The sequence below is a fragment of the Phycodurus eques genome, chromosome 7 (assembly GCF_024500275.1).
Source record: "Phycodurus eques isolate BA_2022a chromosome 7, UOR_Pequ_1.1, whole genome shotgun sequence".
Taxonomy (NCBI): domain Eukaryota; kingdom Metazoa; phylum Chordata; class Actinopteri; order Syngnathiformes; family Syngnathidae; genus Phycodurus; species Phycodurus eques.
This window is the reverse complement of record NC_084531.1, coordinates 3,435,917-3,448,682: the sequence shown is the minus strand read 5'-3', so window position 1 is coordinate 3,448,682 and position 12,766 is coordinate 3,435,917. Positions and strand designations below refer to the sequence as shown.

Below are 12,766 nucleotides of genomic sequence, written 5' to 3'. Positions count from 1 at the left end.
AAAATAGTCTGTGATTTCGAATGAATAAAACATTTAATACAATACAACAATAACATTGGCTTCTGGATATTATTGAACTATCTGAACTACCTGTTTTGTTTTGGCCTCTGCTGTTTTTTTTCCCTTATGTTGCAGTTTACTTTACGGTGATTGGTGGGCGGAGTACCCTGTTTCGCCAGCTGCCGACCATCATGATCAATTCGGTATCCGGACGCAGTGGAGGCTGGAGGAAGTTGCTGAGTTATTGTTCTTTGCTAGTCACCGTTGTCGGTTGCCTACTTTGTTACTATCTCGTCGTGCATTCTAGTGTTTGCTGTCATCAGTTTTGGAAAAGTTCATTTTTTACCCAACTAGTTAAAAGTTCTATTCATCGTTCCAAAAATGAACTAGTTCAGTTCATAACTAAAAAAATTGAACTAAATTCATCAGATTATCACACAACTCGTCACTTTAAACCGCATACACTCCTTGAAGTCTCGGCGCCCTTTGCACAATGGTCATTGCACCGGACTATTGCAATATTAGTCATTCGAACTGCTCTAAGTGCTAGAGGACTCTGCATCTTTTTGCACAATTGTAAAAAAAAAAAAAAAAAAAAATATACCGGCATTACCAGATAACTAGCAACCCTTTACTGCTCAGTGACTGTTTTTTTTTTTTTTTTTTTTTGTCAATGTCTTTGTCTCAAATTGGTTCACTGTCAATTGACTGTCTATTGTCGTACTAGACCGGCGCCAACTACCGGAGACAAATTCCTTGTGTGTTTTTTGGACATACTTGGCAAATAAAGATGATTCTGATTCTGATTGTGATTCTGATTCTGATCATTTAAAAAATGAACAAGTTGGTAGTTCTTTTTTGTTTTTTCTCAGTTTGTTGCTGCTGGGCTATCCATCCATCCATTTTCTGTACCGCTTTTCCAAACTAGGGTCGCGGGCATGCTGGAGCCTATCCCAGCTATCTTTGGGCGAGAGGCGGGGTACACTCTGAACTGCAGGTTGCTGGGCTATTCCCCTTAAAATACTGGCATTTCATTTTCCCATTGTTGCCATTCAGTCCACACAAGTAGCCAGCTGCAGCTTTCACCCTATAATCTCAAAAACATCAGGAAAAACATGTTGCGGCAATGGTATTTTTTTAAATGAGGAATTAAAACAAAAACAGGACTTTTGTCCTTAATGTGAAAAACACGCACACAAAAAGCAATATAAAAACACGCAACATAGTATGATAGGAACAACGGTGAAAAGACATTGGCATTTGCATTCCTTACTGCATTCCTTACAGCTTTGGCTGTTGGACAACTCTTCTGATTATTCTTTGCACTCCACTGTCAGAAATATTGCGAGGAGCACCTGATTGAGGCAAATTTATGGTGGTATGATTGGCTTTCCACTTACGTATTATGGCCCAACCGTGCTCACTGGAAAGTTCAGAAATTTAGCTAAGCGCCTGTAACCAATGCCATCGTTATGTTTTGCAACAATTAGTTTGCAATGGTCTTGAGACAGTTCTCTGCTCTGACCCATCATGAGATGTGTCTTGACTCACATGTTGGCAATGAGACCTTTTTGTAGGCAATCAACTAGGACTGAACAAGATGATATTCGTTTGCACTGACAAGGGGCTGGATTGCTGTTTGATTATTGATAGATTTTCAGTGTTGTTATCTTGCCTTTTTGCACCTCCCTTTCTTCATGTGTTCAATACTTTTTCCCTGTGTCATTTTACATTTTTACACACAACTTCTGAGCTTATCCTACTTTATTTCTATGTATGGATTACTTGGGTTGTTCCCAACATTTGGTGAAATTTTCAGGTCAACAGCACCTTTGGAAGTGTAGTTAGTGAGAAAAACGGTGATGTGTTAAATACTTATTTCAGCCGCTGTATGTATTAGGACTGGAAAGTGCATGATATAATGACATTCAGTCTGCTGATATGTCTGCTATGAGTGCAGGGTTTAACAGCTGTCCTAGGTTTCAATGAGAGTGGAGGACACTTGTAGCACTTAGACCTGAAACAATACAACAGCAAAAACAGCCCTCTCCACTGGGTGCGACTTCAGTGTCACTTGGTGGAACTAACATCATGCCCGGCTGTCACAATACTGTGTTGTCCCACTCTGGACCCTGCACACCAGGCAAGTGTGTAACTTTGACCTCTGATGAATATAAGGCTTCTAAAACACATGACTGCAGACACCAATGATGGTGGTGGTCTGTGATGAGCAATGTTCACGTAAGAATCACAGGGTCTCTGATCCCATCCCCAGCCTTAGTTTTATTTTAAATGTGTAAACCACAATGAAAGTATTGTCATAACTTGTGTCATCACTTACTACATTCACACTACAGTGGATGATCTGGGTTTGAATGGTTACAAAAAAAATAAAAAATAAAAAATAACACCTTCAATCATTGTAGACTGTATTCGTTAACTTCTACTCAAAGTGAGCCAACAATCCATTGGACATCTACACCACCCACATATGTAAATTATGTAATAGTAACATGACAAAACAATGAAGTAGTAGCACAGCAAAGAAGATTTTAGTCAGGATAAGTTTTTTTTTTAAATAATTTAATATCAATGCTGTTCAATTTAATTCTCTGAAGGCACTCTTTATGGAATAGGTTTATGACCATTAGGCTTATAGTAGTGGTGTCAAAAGTTCAGCCCGCGGGCCAGAACCTGCCCATCAGGGGGTCCAATCCGGCCCGTGGGGATTGTTCTGCCAGTCGGGCAAGTTATTTTAACTCATTTATACATACAGACTCTTATTTTGAAACTCAGGCTTTTATTTTTGTAACCATCTTTTTATTGGTTTTATGTAGTGTAGTAAAAAAATTATCCAAATCTTATTGAACTTTGCTGAGTGTCCACAAATGGACAACCTATGTTTTTGTACTTTGAAAAAATATAAGAATCCTTTAGCCAGTGTGTATGTGTAGGAGGTGGGATAGATTTCCACTTCAAAAAAAAATTGCCTATGGGCTAAAAGGGTGACAAAGGCCATTGTGGCTGTAAAGAGGAGCGGCTGAGTGGGGGCAACGGAACCCCAAATATGGCTGTAATTGGGTTTGGTGGAACCAGTAGACCTACGATCACAGACAAAGTGGAAACGATTTCTTGCCCTCATGCTTTTATTTTGACACAAGCACTATAGAAACAAAATTGTTGGGATTCATAGCGGAGAGAGATAAAAGATCGCTTCTAATCCATGAATGCAGAAATAAATTTTGTGTAACTTTTGCAAAAGCAATACCTGTATGTATCACATCATATATTGTACTGTAATATAAGTAATTTCATGTGCAAATGTGCAATTAAAAATGAGGTTTCTTTGGAAATGTTTGTTAAAATGTTTTAGTGACTGGAAGTGTAGTGGTACATGCTGCTACCTTCAACACAGACAGCACAGGTTTGAGTCCCAGTCAGTGCACCAATTCCTAGCTGCTGCCAGTCCCTAGCCCAGATAAACATGTGCGGGTTGCGTCAGAAAGGGCATCTGGTGTTATAACTGTTCCAAACAAATCATGCGAGTGACTTGCTGTGGTGAACCCTGACAGGGAAAAGTTGAAAGTCACTTCTTCAGTTAAATGTACAAGCTAATTTGACGCATGCTAAAAATGGGGATGTTGTAATTAATTAAACTAAAAAAACGAATAAACTTAAACTAAAGTAATTGTTTATGCAGACTAATGCTTACCTCTTATAGATTAATTGTTTCTGCTCAGCTAAAGTATGCCAGCTTTTTATGGCAAGCTGCTGTGCTAAGTTTCCTTTTAAATTTATGTAAATTTCAAATGATTTCGAGATCACAAGTTGTTTTATAAAAGGTAAATACAGTCTAGCGATCCACTGTGATCTGTAAGATGCACGTGTGGAAATGAAAACACTGATTCATAATACTGTTGAGATTGAACTCATTTTTGTGAAGAAATTTCATATTGCTCCTATGATTTGAAACAAAATTTGCAACAAGATATTAAAACGTGAATATTTTACAAATGTACTTGTAATTATTTACACCCCACAGATTTTGGGGGGGAATTGTCCTTATTTATGGCTTACTATGAATATACTAGTCCGGCCCACTTGAGATCAAATTGGTATGAATGTGGCCCCTGAACTAAAATGAGTTTGACGCCCCTGGTTTATAGTTCTCTTCTGGTCAATATGGGACCACCACAGTGCTTCAAGATTTGCAAAATTGTATTTAAAATACTTTATACATTAGCCCTGAATTAACGTTAAACACTGGCACCAAATGTGTTCTCTGTTTTGCTTTCAGTTTACACCCAAAGTGAGTCGTGAGGTCCAACTGGAGCCAGTGACACATCATGCATTTCTAGAGACTTAGCAAATAAACACCTTCTCTGATGCTTCCTCTTTCTCCAGCAGACTACAGTGAGTTCTTCCACTGAGAAAATAGCTCCACCTGAACCTATAATCTTGGGTGAGTAAGCTTTGAACAGAGTGGGTGGGAGAAAAAAATACCCCTTTGTGCTCTAAATTGCTGTATTCCTGCAAGAAGAGCCAAACATCTAACATTTACTGGCAAGTCAACAGCCACTCTTGAGTACTCCCACTCAACATCTGCTTGCAGACAGATTAGACCCCTCAGACACCTTGCTTTATTTTGTTATTGTTTTTATTTTTTTGTCAAGACACTTCAACAAGCCTGCACTTACATTATCTTATTGACGCGCAGAAAGTCTTGAGAGTAAAAAACAAACAAAAAAACAAAAAAACCCTGATATTTATAACATGAATATAGGCCCAGCCAAAACATAATTTAACTTGACGTATCAAATTTCAAATTTGACACATACATTTGAATCAACTCCATGATGGCAGATTTATTTGAATCCCACATTTGCTGTGAAAGTGTTCAACTGCCATGTGCCTTTTATGGCCCAGATTGTGTTGCTACACAGGCAAAACCTGAGCAAAAACTGGTATTTGTTGAAACTTGTATCGATGCTAAAGGGTACAACACATCAGCAAATATGCAAGTGCAATTTCAAATCCCAACTCAAACCTATTATCCTTGTCGACGTAAAAAGAGCAGAGAATGGAGTAATCTGCTTACATGTCACCTCTAGTTATGTCACTATAATGATTTTTGAGCATGGTGGGAGCAAGTATACATACTGTAAGACACTTCGCTTCGTTTCGGTTACTGATGCTGTCGGCAGTTATTCCACTGCAGATGAGCCATGGACAGCTCTTTATATTCAGAGATGCTGAATATGCGTTTAACAATAAATTAATTCAAATTAATTCAAATTACAGTTTAACATTAAAATGTAAACCGCTTAATAATTGCAGTAATATTCACAGGAAACAAAAGCTACTTAGCCAACAACTAAATAATTAATTGCTCGATAGGCATTTCTCGAAAATGTGGTTCATAGCATACTCAGCTGTAATGCATAAATGAACAGAATGACACCTGTAATTGCATCTGCGTCATTTCCAGTGATAAACTCGACATGAAACCCTCATGCTCTGAGTACTATTTCATGAAAGTGTCAAAAAAATTCAGTATCATTTACAAGTGCTGCACATGGAACCTTCATGGTCCGAGTACTATTTCATCATAGTGTAAATAAAATTCAGCTTGATCAGCAAGATATTTTCTGAACTGTATAATGTGGGTCTGTGACATGCTGTGCCTCGGCATCATAAAGAGGACGTCTCTGTTTAACCATGCCAAATGTATTAAGAGAGGAAACGTGCCTTCTGAATATGAAGAAATTAATTAAGCTGTCCATAAGGAGACAACTTGTAAACACATACAACAGAGCATACAGTAGGATACTTTAGCAGCAACAGCAGGCTGGGTCGAGTCCCTCCAAGAGGTGGCAGGTGCTACATCCAGTCAGCCATGAGGCTATGAAGGAATGCCTCGTTCCCAGAGTTCTCTACCCCGAGGCACCACTTTACACGTTTACCAGCCTCTCACGTCTTTAACGAGTGAGTGGCTTTGATGACAAATGGGCTTGGCAACATTTGGAGTTCCTCGCAGATGGTGATCTCGTGTCTAAACAGTGTGCAAAGTCGGTTGGATAGCCGGTGCGCTAAATAAAAGCTGCAAGGCACAGCTGAAATATTTTGGATATTGCCAGATTGTGCCACTCACATGGGCAATAAACTGGCTTTTGAATAGGTCTAAGAAATCCCAGTGATTTTGCGAAAATAAAATAACAAAAATCTAAATATTAATAATGAAACACTCTGTAACTACTTCTTAATCTACACATCATTATTTTATGTGTTCACTTGGGATCAGCTACAACTCCTGTGCACCCACAAATATGAGACACTTAAAAACACTTTCCTGAGAGAATGACATTTAGAATTGGAACACATCCATCCATTTTCTGTACCGCTTATCCTCACAAGCACGACATAAAATAGGTCTCGTAAGACATTGCATTTACTTCAGCACTAAAAAGCAAAGGCAGTTGTATCTTTGACACTTAATTTGTAATTACCTGAAAACATCAATAAGTTGAGTGAAGGCCAAAGACTGTATTGTAAGTGGCAACAATGTTCTGTGGATCCAATTTCACAATATCAAAAACACAAAAACAACCTAACTGCAGTATGTGAATTATCCTCCAAAATGTGTGGTTTCTACCTACCGCATATCTCAGGATAAATATATATATATATTCCACTTAGTAGACTTTACACCGATCTGATCGGCCTGATCGGTATCGGACGATAATTAGCATTTTATGATCGGCTTTAATTCGACGATCCGATCAATGACCGCAAAAGACATTTACTTTAAGATACTCAGTATACAGTACACAAGTATATACAATAAATGAACAAGTCATTTAAATAGACACATTGCTCCATCTTGTGATCGGCTCTGTGATTGGTTATCGTTTTTTCTTTTAAACTCGCTGATCGGCCCCAAACATCCTGATCGTGTAATGTCTAATATTTAGTGACAAAAATGGTGATGTGTTAAATACTTATTTCAGACACTATATATATATATATATATATATATATATAGAGAGAGAGTGCGATTTTCTGGCAACCAGTTCAGGGTGTACCCCGCCTCCTGCCCGATGACAGCTGGGATAGGCTCCAGCACGCCAGCGACCCTAGCGAGGAGAAGCGGCTCAGAAAATGAATGGATGGATGGATATATATATATATATATATATATATATATATATATATATATATATATATGACAGGTTAGCACATCTGCCCTCACAGTTCTGAGGACTAGGGGTTCAAATGTTATGTTATTTTAGAGTGGTCTCCTCAACTTTGAATTTTTTTATTTTCATCTTTGCAATAGTTGGAATATACTTCCTTTTAGCTCCTTGTCTCCCCTGAGAGTGAGTCTCCTGTTTTGTCTTGCACATTTTTGGGTCTTTGCCTTTCCCCTCCCTGAGCAGCCACGGTAATTTCTCATCTGTGTACCTTTCTTCAAACCGATTTTAGTCTTTCCAAGTGTACAGCTGAACGCTTCTGTGAAACGCTTGGCAATTTCACGTGCACTGTGCATCCAGAGCAAACAGGCTATGTTCAACAAAGTCTTGTTTTTCATGTAGCTGTGGGCAGATTTACATTTGCTATCTCGCTATCTGCAAAATAAACCCCACTCGTGATCAGGCCCTGATCCTTGGGGGGTTCATCATGTTGAGTTCCCAGTGGAGGAACAACCAGATGATCCTGACAAGAGACGTTTTATTTAATCTGATAACAGTGTATTCACCACCCCGCCTCCAACCTTCTCCTCCCTTTGGTGGAGCACACATGCGCCAATGTCAGACAGGCAGCTTCTCTAGTGACAGTCAACCCCTCTGGATAATAAGATGCTGGTCCTTCTTAAAGATGTCACTGCCACTGATGTTAGGATAAAACCATGGAGTTGTTGCTCCCATTGGGGGTGGCTGCCATTTAAACAGCTGAAACCTCCCGTTCGACTGAGATCCAAGCCTTCAAATGGAGTCTTGCTTCGAGTCACCACGTCACACACATTAGATTGCAGGAAGGATCAAAGACAATGATTAAAGGCTGTACTGGAGTTGTAGGGTTTTTTCCATTCCCTAAACAATTCTTGGGAAATATGCAGCCTTACTGCTTGATTATTGTTCCCGGCTCCAGTTAGAAGTTTGTAAGATGTGCTTTCAGTTGCATCAGCTCGCAAGTTAAACAATTTGCTGTAAACATGAAATTATAAGATTAAATATTCATATCCACACTTTGGAAGCAGATGCTAATGAAGTCCACTAATCGTGAGTAGAAGGAGAGCTTAGTTTGAGAGTTTAGTTAGATTGGCAGCACAACTAAAGTTGATAAAGTATTTAATAATTACCAAATTTACCTAGTTAAAAAAAAAAAAAACTTGTTGAATTACGCTGAAGTCTGCACATCACGCATAAATTCTGGGGCATTTTTCCAAAATACAATGAATCAATTCTAAAGTGTACCATTTTTGGCCGATTCTACCGGCAGACCTAACACCTCTCATTGTGAATGCTGGCTCCCTCGTTTATTGGGTTGATGACAAAGGAGTTTTCAGTGCTTGAAAATCAGAAAATCAAGTCAAAAAGTAAGTGTTTAATTTCCCTTTCTTTTTTTTATTTATTTATTTGTTTAAATTATTTATCAACCTACATGGGATGTTATGTCAAACTAATTGATTTTGTCTTGGGATTTTTCAATATTCGCCCAAAAATATGCACATGGCAAAATGTGATTGCGTGATTACAGTACTTAAGTTGCATTATTAACTGAATAATTAGTCATGGTGTTGCAGAGTCTTTGCTTTTTTTGTGACTTGATTTGTTTTCGTGTATAAAAGAAGCCAACATGACGGGAGGCTTAAAGGGCATCATGTTATCACTGCATCCAGGAGAGCCCACGGGCAAGTCTAAACCCAATAACACTGCAATAATCATACAAGCAATGCATCAAATTACCTTTATGAGTGCTGCCATGCTTGCAAGAAGACCTGGCTTCTGTTTGGCAGGGCAAGCAGGTAAAAGATGGGCTGCTCCCTGTTCCTGCCTCTTAGGTAGTGTCCTGCTACAAATATTATACGAGTCCATGACAGACTCCAATAATCCAATACTAACTGAGCTAGACACTGATGTTGCTTCCGAGTCCCCCCTATATTGGTATTACATTTGGTTTTACATTGTAATGTAAAAATTTCTTTGGAGAAAATGTGTCAGAATTAGAGAGAAAACACCCTCTCTATCTATCTATAATAGAACAGTTTACAACCTTTCTTTTTTACTTTTTTCTGTTTTATAAGGCCACTTTTATCTCAAATGCTTTGACTGTAAATTGGATATTAAACTATTTTGATTCAAAAAACATTGAACACTCTTTGTAATGTCACAATATAACAGTTGTTTTGTCTTTGCTACCATTTGAGAATTTGCATTAAAAGTATAGTGTACATGTTGGTCAATTAGAAATTGTTTTCAATATTTACTCTTGTTTAGTATGTAGTTGTATTGTAGATGTATTAAATGCCACGATTGGCCAGTGTGTGAACAGGCAGATTACGCCCTCAAGTGGAGAGATGCCCAAACAGCATCTAATGCAGTCACTGCAATACGGTACACTTCTACAGCTACTCCAAATACAAACATATAGTATTTGTTCACGATTTACGTCTACGTGTATGTGTACTGGGGGGGAAAATAAGTCACTAAGGAGCCAAACTGAACATTAACTGTTAAATAAGTCTTATAAGAGTGAAATAACTCAAAAGGAAAAGTCCACAAGCCATCCCTATGAGATTGTTATCTTCAGTGAGAGGTTTCGAACAGAGTTTATAGATACATTTATCTGCCAGGTGTGGCAGATTCAGTGTGCAACATGAGCTAGATATATTTGGTTGTGTTGAGGAATGGGCATCATGTCATGTTCTGTTTGAGAGTGTGGAAGTATATTTGGTCTGCTAATCTTAACGCACGCCATCCTATGTGACGCCCCACTGAACTGGAAAACTGACAAGAGACTCAAGTTGGAAGCAAAGAGATGAGTAAAGTCATATTAGTTCAAGTTGATGATGCAGGATGATGATAAACGTCTGAATTAGTGTTAGACCCACCACAATATATTTTTTTAACCCCCAATGTTTAGTAAGAACAGATTTCCTCCTCAACAGGGCCCCAGCTCAACAACACAAAGATCCCAGGAAATAAGAGGTCATATGTGTGAGTCATGAGTGTGAGACTTTGTGCCAAAGACTTGCCATGTAAGCCAAGAGTCTCTGCCAGGACTGGGTGTCAGTCAGACGGTCATGTGGAGAACACAGAAGCAGACTGGACAGTCTGGATCTGATGGATTTAACCTCAGATAGGATAGTCTATTAGTAGAGAGGGATTACCTGCAGGTCCAAAAGGATTTTGCCAGTTAAATGTCTTTTCTCTTTTTCTCTGTCGTTATTCATCAGAACACCCCTCATCGTAAAAATACTGCTTTTGAATCGGACCTTATGAATATGTGAAGGCATTTCAAATTCATGAAGTCAATAGTTACTTTAATAGCTTAATAGTTATAAAATTGTACCATTACCTGTCGAAACATTATTGTCACATCCTATATCGCATCAGAAAATAAAAGCGAGATACCACCCAACGCTATTACCAACAATAATCAATATTGCTAAGGGTGAGTACACAGCATATTGTTTTTTAGTTTTACTATACAATGGTTAGCTTCTTTTTGAACTTGTATGACAGTTTGGCATTTTAAATGGCATGACAAAGTCAACTCAACTTCAGCAACCCTCCCTCCATTAGTATAAAGTGATTCCCAACCAGGGTGCTTTGGCACACTAGTATGTTGTGAGAGCTCACCAGGGGTACCACAGGGAATTACCCAATTTTACTTAATTTGTCTGAAAATGATTGATTAATTAAAACAATCTATGTTCATTTATCTATGACAGCAATGTATAGGGGCAGGCAGAACCATTAAATGCTCTTCCTTTAGTTGGCAGAAGGTACAATAAACCTGTGTATCCACCTGTTGCCATTCATACAACGGAATACAGCAGCTGAAATAAGTATTTAACACGTCACCATTTTTCCCACTAAATATATTTCCAAAGATGCTATTGTCATGAAATTTTCACCAGAAGCTAGGAACAACCCAAGTAATCCATACATACAAAGAAAGTAGAACAAATACGATCAGAAATGAAGTTGTGTGCAATAATGTGAAATGACACAAGGAAAAAGTATTGAACACATGAAGAAAGGGAGGTGCAAAAAGGCATGGAAACCCAAGATAACACCTAAAATCTATCAATAATCAAACAGCAATCCAGCCCCTTTTCAGTGCAAATGAATATCAGATGGTTCAGTCCTAATTGATGGCCTAAAAAAGGTCTCATTGTCAAGGTGTGATTCAAGACACAGCTCATGATGTGTAAGAGCAGAGAGTTGTCTCAAGACCATCACAAAGTAATTGTTACACAACATAACAATGGCATTGGTTACAGGAGCATGTCTAAGTTTCTGAACGTTCCAGTGAGCCCCGGGGGTTGAGGCCATAATATGTAAGTGGAAAGCCAATCATAGCACCATAAATTTGCCTCGATCGGGGTGCTCCGTGTAAGATTTCTGACAGAGTAGTGCAAAGAATAATCAGAAGAGTTGTCCAAGAGCCAACGACCACCTGTGGAGAGCTTCAAAAAGACCTGGAATTAGCAGGTACTGTTGTCACAAGGAAAACAGTGAGCAATGTACTCCGCCGCCATGGCCTGTATGCACGCTCACCACGCAAGACTCCTTTGATGGGGAAAAAAAAAAAACATGTCAAAGCTTGTTTAAAGTTTGCTGAACAACATTTGGACAGAATATAGTCTGGTCTGATGACAGCAAAACTGAACTCTTTGGATGCCATAATACACACCACGTTTGGAGGAGAAATGGCACTGCACATCACCCTAAATACACCACACCAACAGTGAAATCCGAAAGTGGTATAGGGCTGTTTTTCAGAAAATGGTCATGGTAAACTGCACATTATTGAAGGAAGGATGACTGGGCAAATCTACCGAGACATTCTTGACAAACATCTGCTGACATCTACGAGGATGATTAAAATGAAACGAGGGTGGACATTTCAGCAGGATAATGATCCAAAACATACTGCCAAGGAAACTCTCCATGGGTTTCTAAGAAAAAATAATAATAAAGCTGTGAGAATGGCCCAGCCAATAACCTGACTTGAATCCAATCGATAAGCTATGGAAAGAACTGAAACTCAAGGTCCATAAAAGAAGCCCACGGAACCTTCACAATTTGAAGACTGCTTGTGGGCCAAAATCATACCAGAGCAATACATGCAACTAGTTTCTCCATACAGGAGGCGTCTTGAAGCTGTCATTGCTAGGGTTGGGCATCGAGAACCGATTGGGACCGGGACTAACGTTGTGAGATGCGGTCTTCATTTTTCACTATTCATACTTTTTGTGATATTTATATTTGGTGGTGTGCTGTAAGGTTTTTCTAATGTAAAATGGGTGACTAACATCAATAAAGACTGGGAAACACTTCCATGTACTCTATTTGTCTGTCACACATTAACTACTTTTTACACTTGCATAGGAGTTAAAAATGTTAAAATGGTGCAAGGAATATTGTGTTTTGTATGGGAAATTGATTCTAAAGAGAAAGAAGTCAGAGATCAACCAGTACCCTGGAATGGATTGAGTTCAACCACAGAGTATTTCATTCATTCATTATAAGGCCAA

The 12,766-nt window shown here is 38.7% G+C and overlaps 1 protein-coding gene across 16 annotated transcripts in view; it reads right to left on the bottom strand.

The window, feature by feature from the left end:
- The window catches only part of phldb1b (pleckstrin homology-like domain, family B, member 1b), a 120,245-nt gene that overhangs the window by 33,687 nt on the left and 73,792 nt on the right, over window positions 1–12,766 (bottom strand). The window lies entirely within an intron of this gene.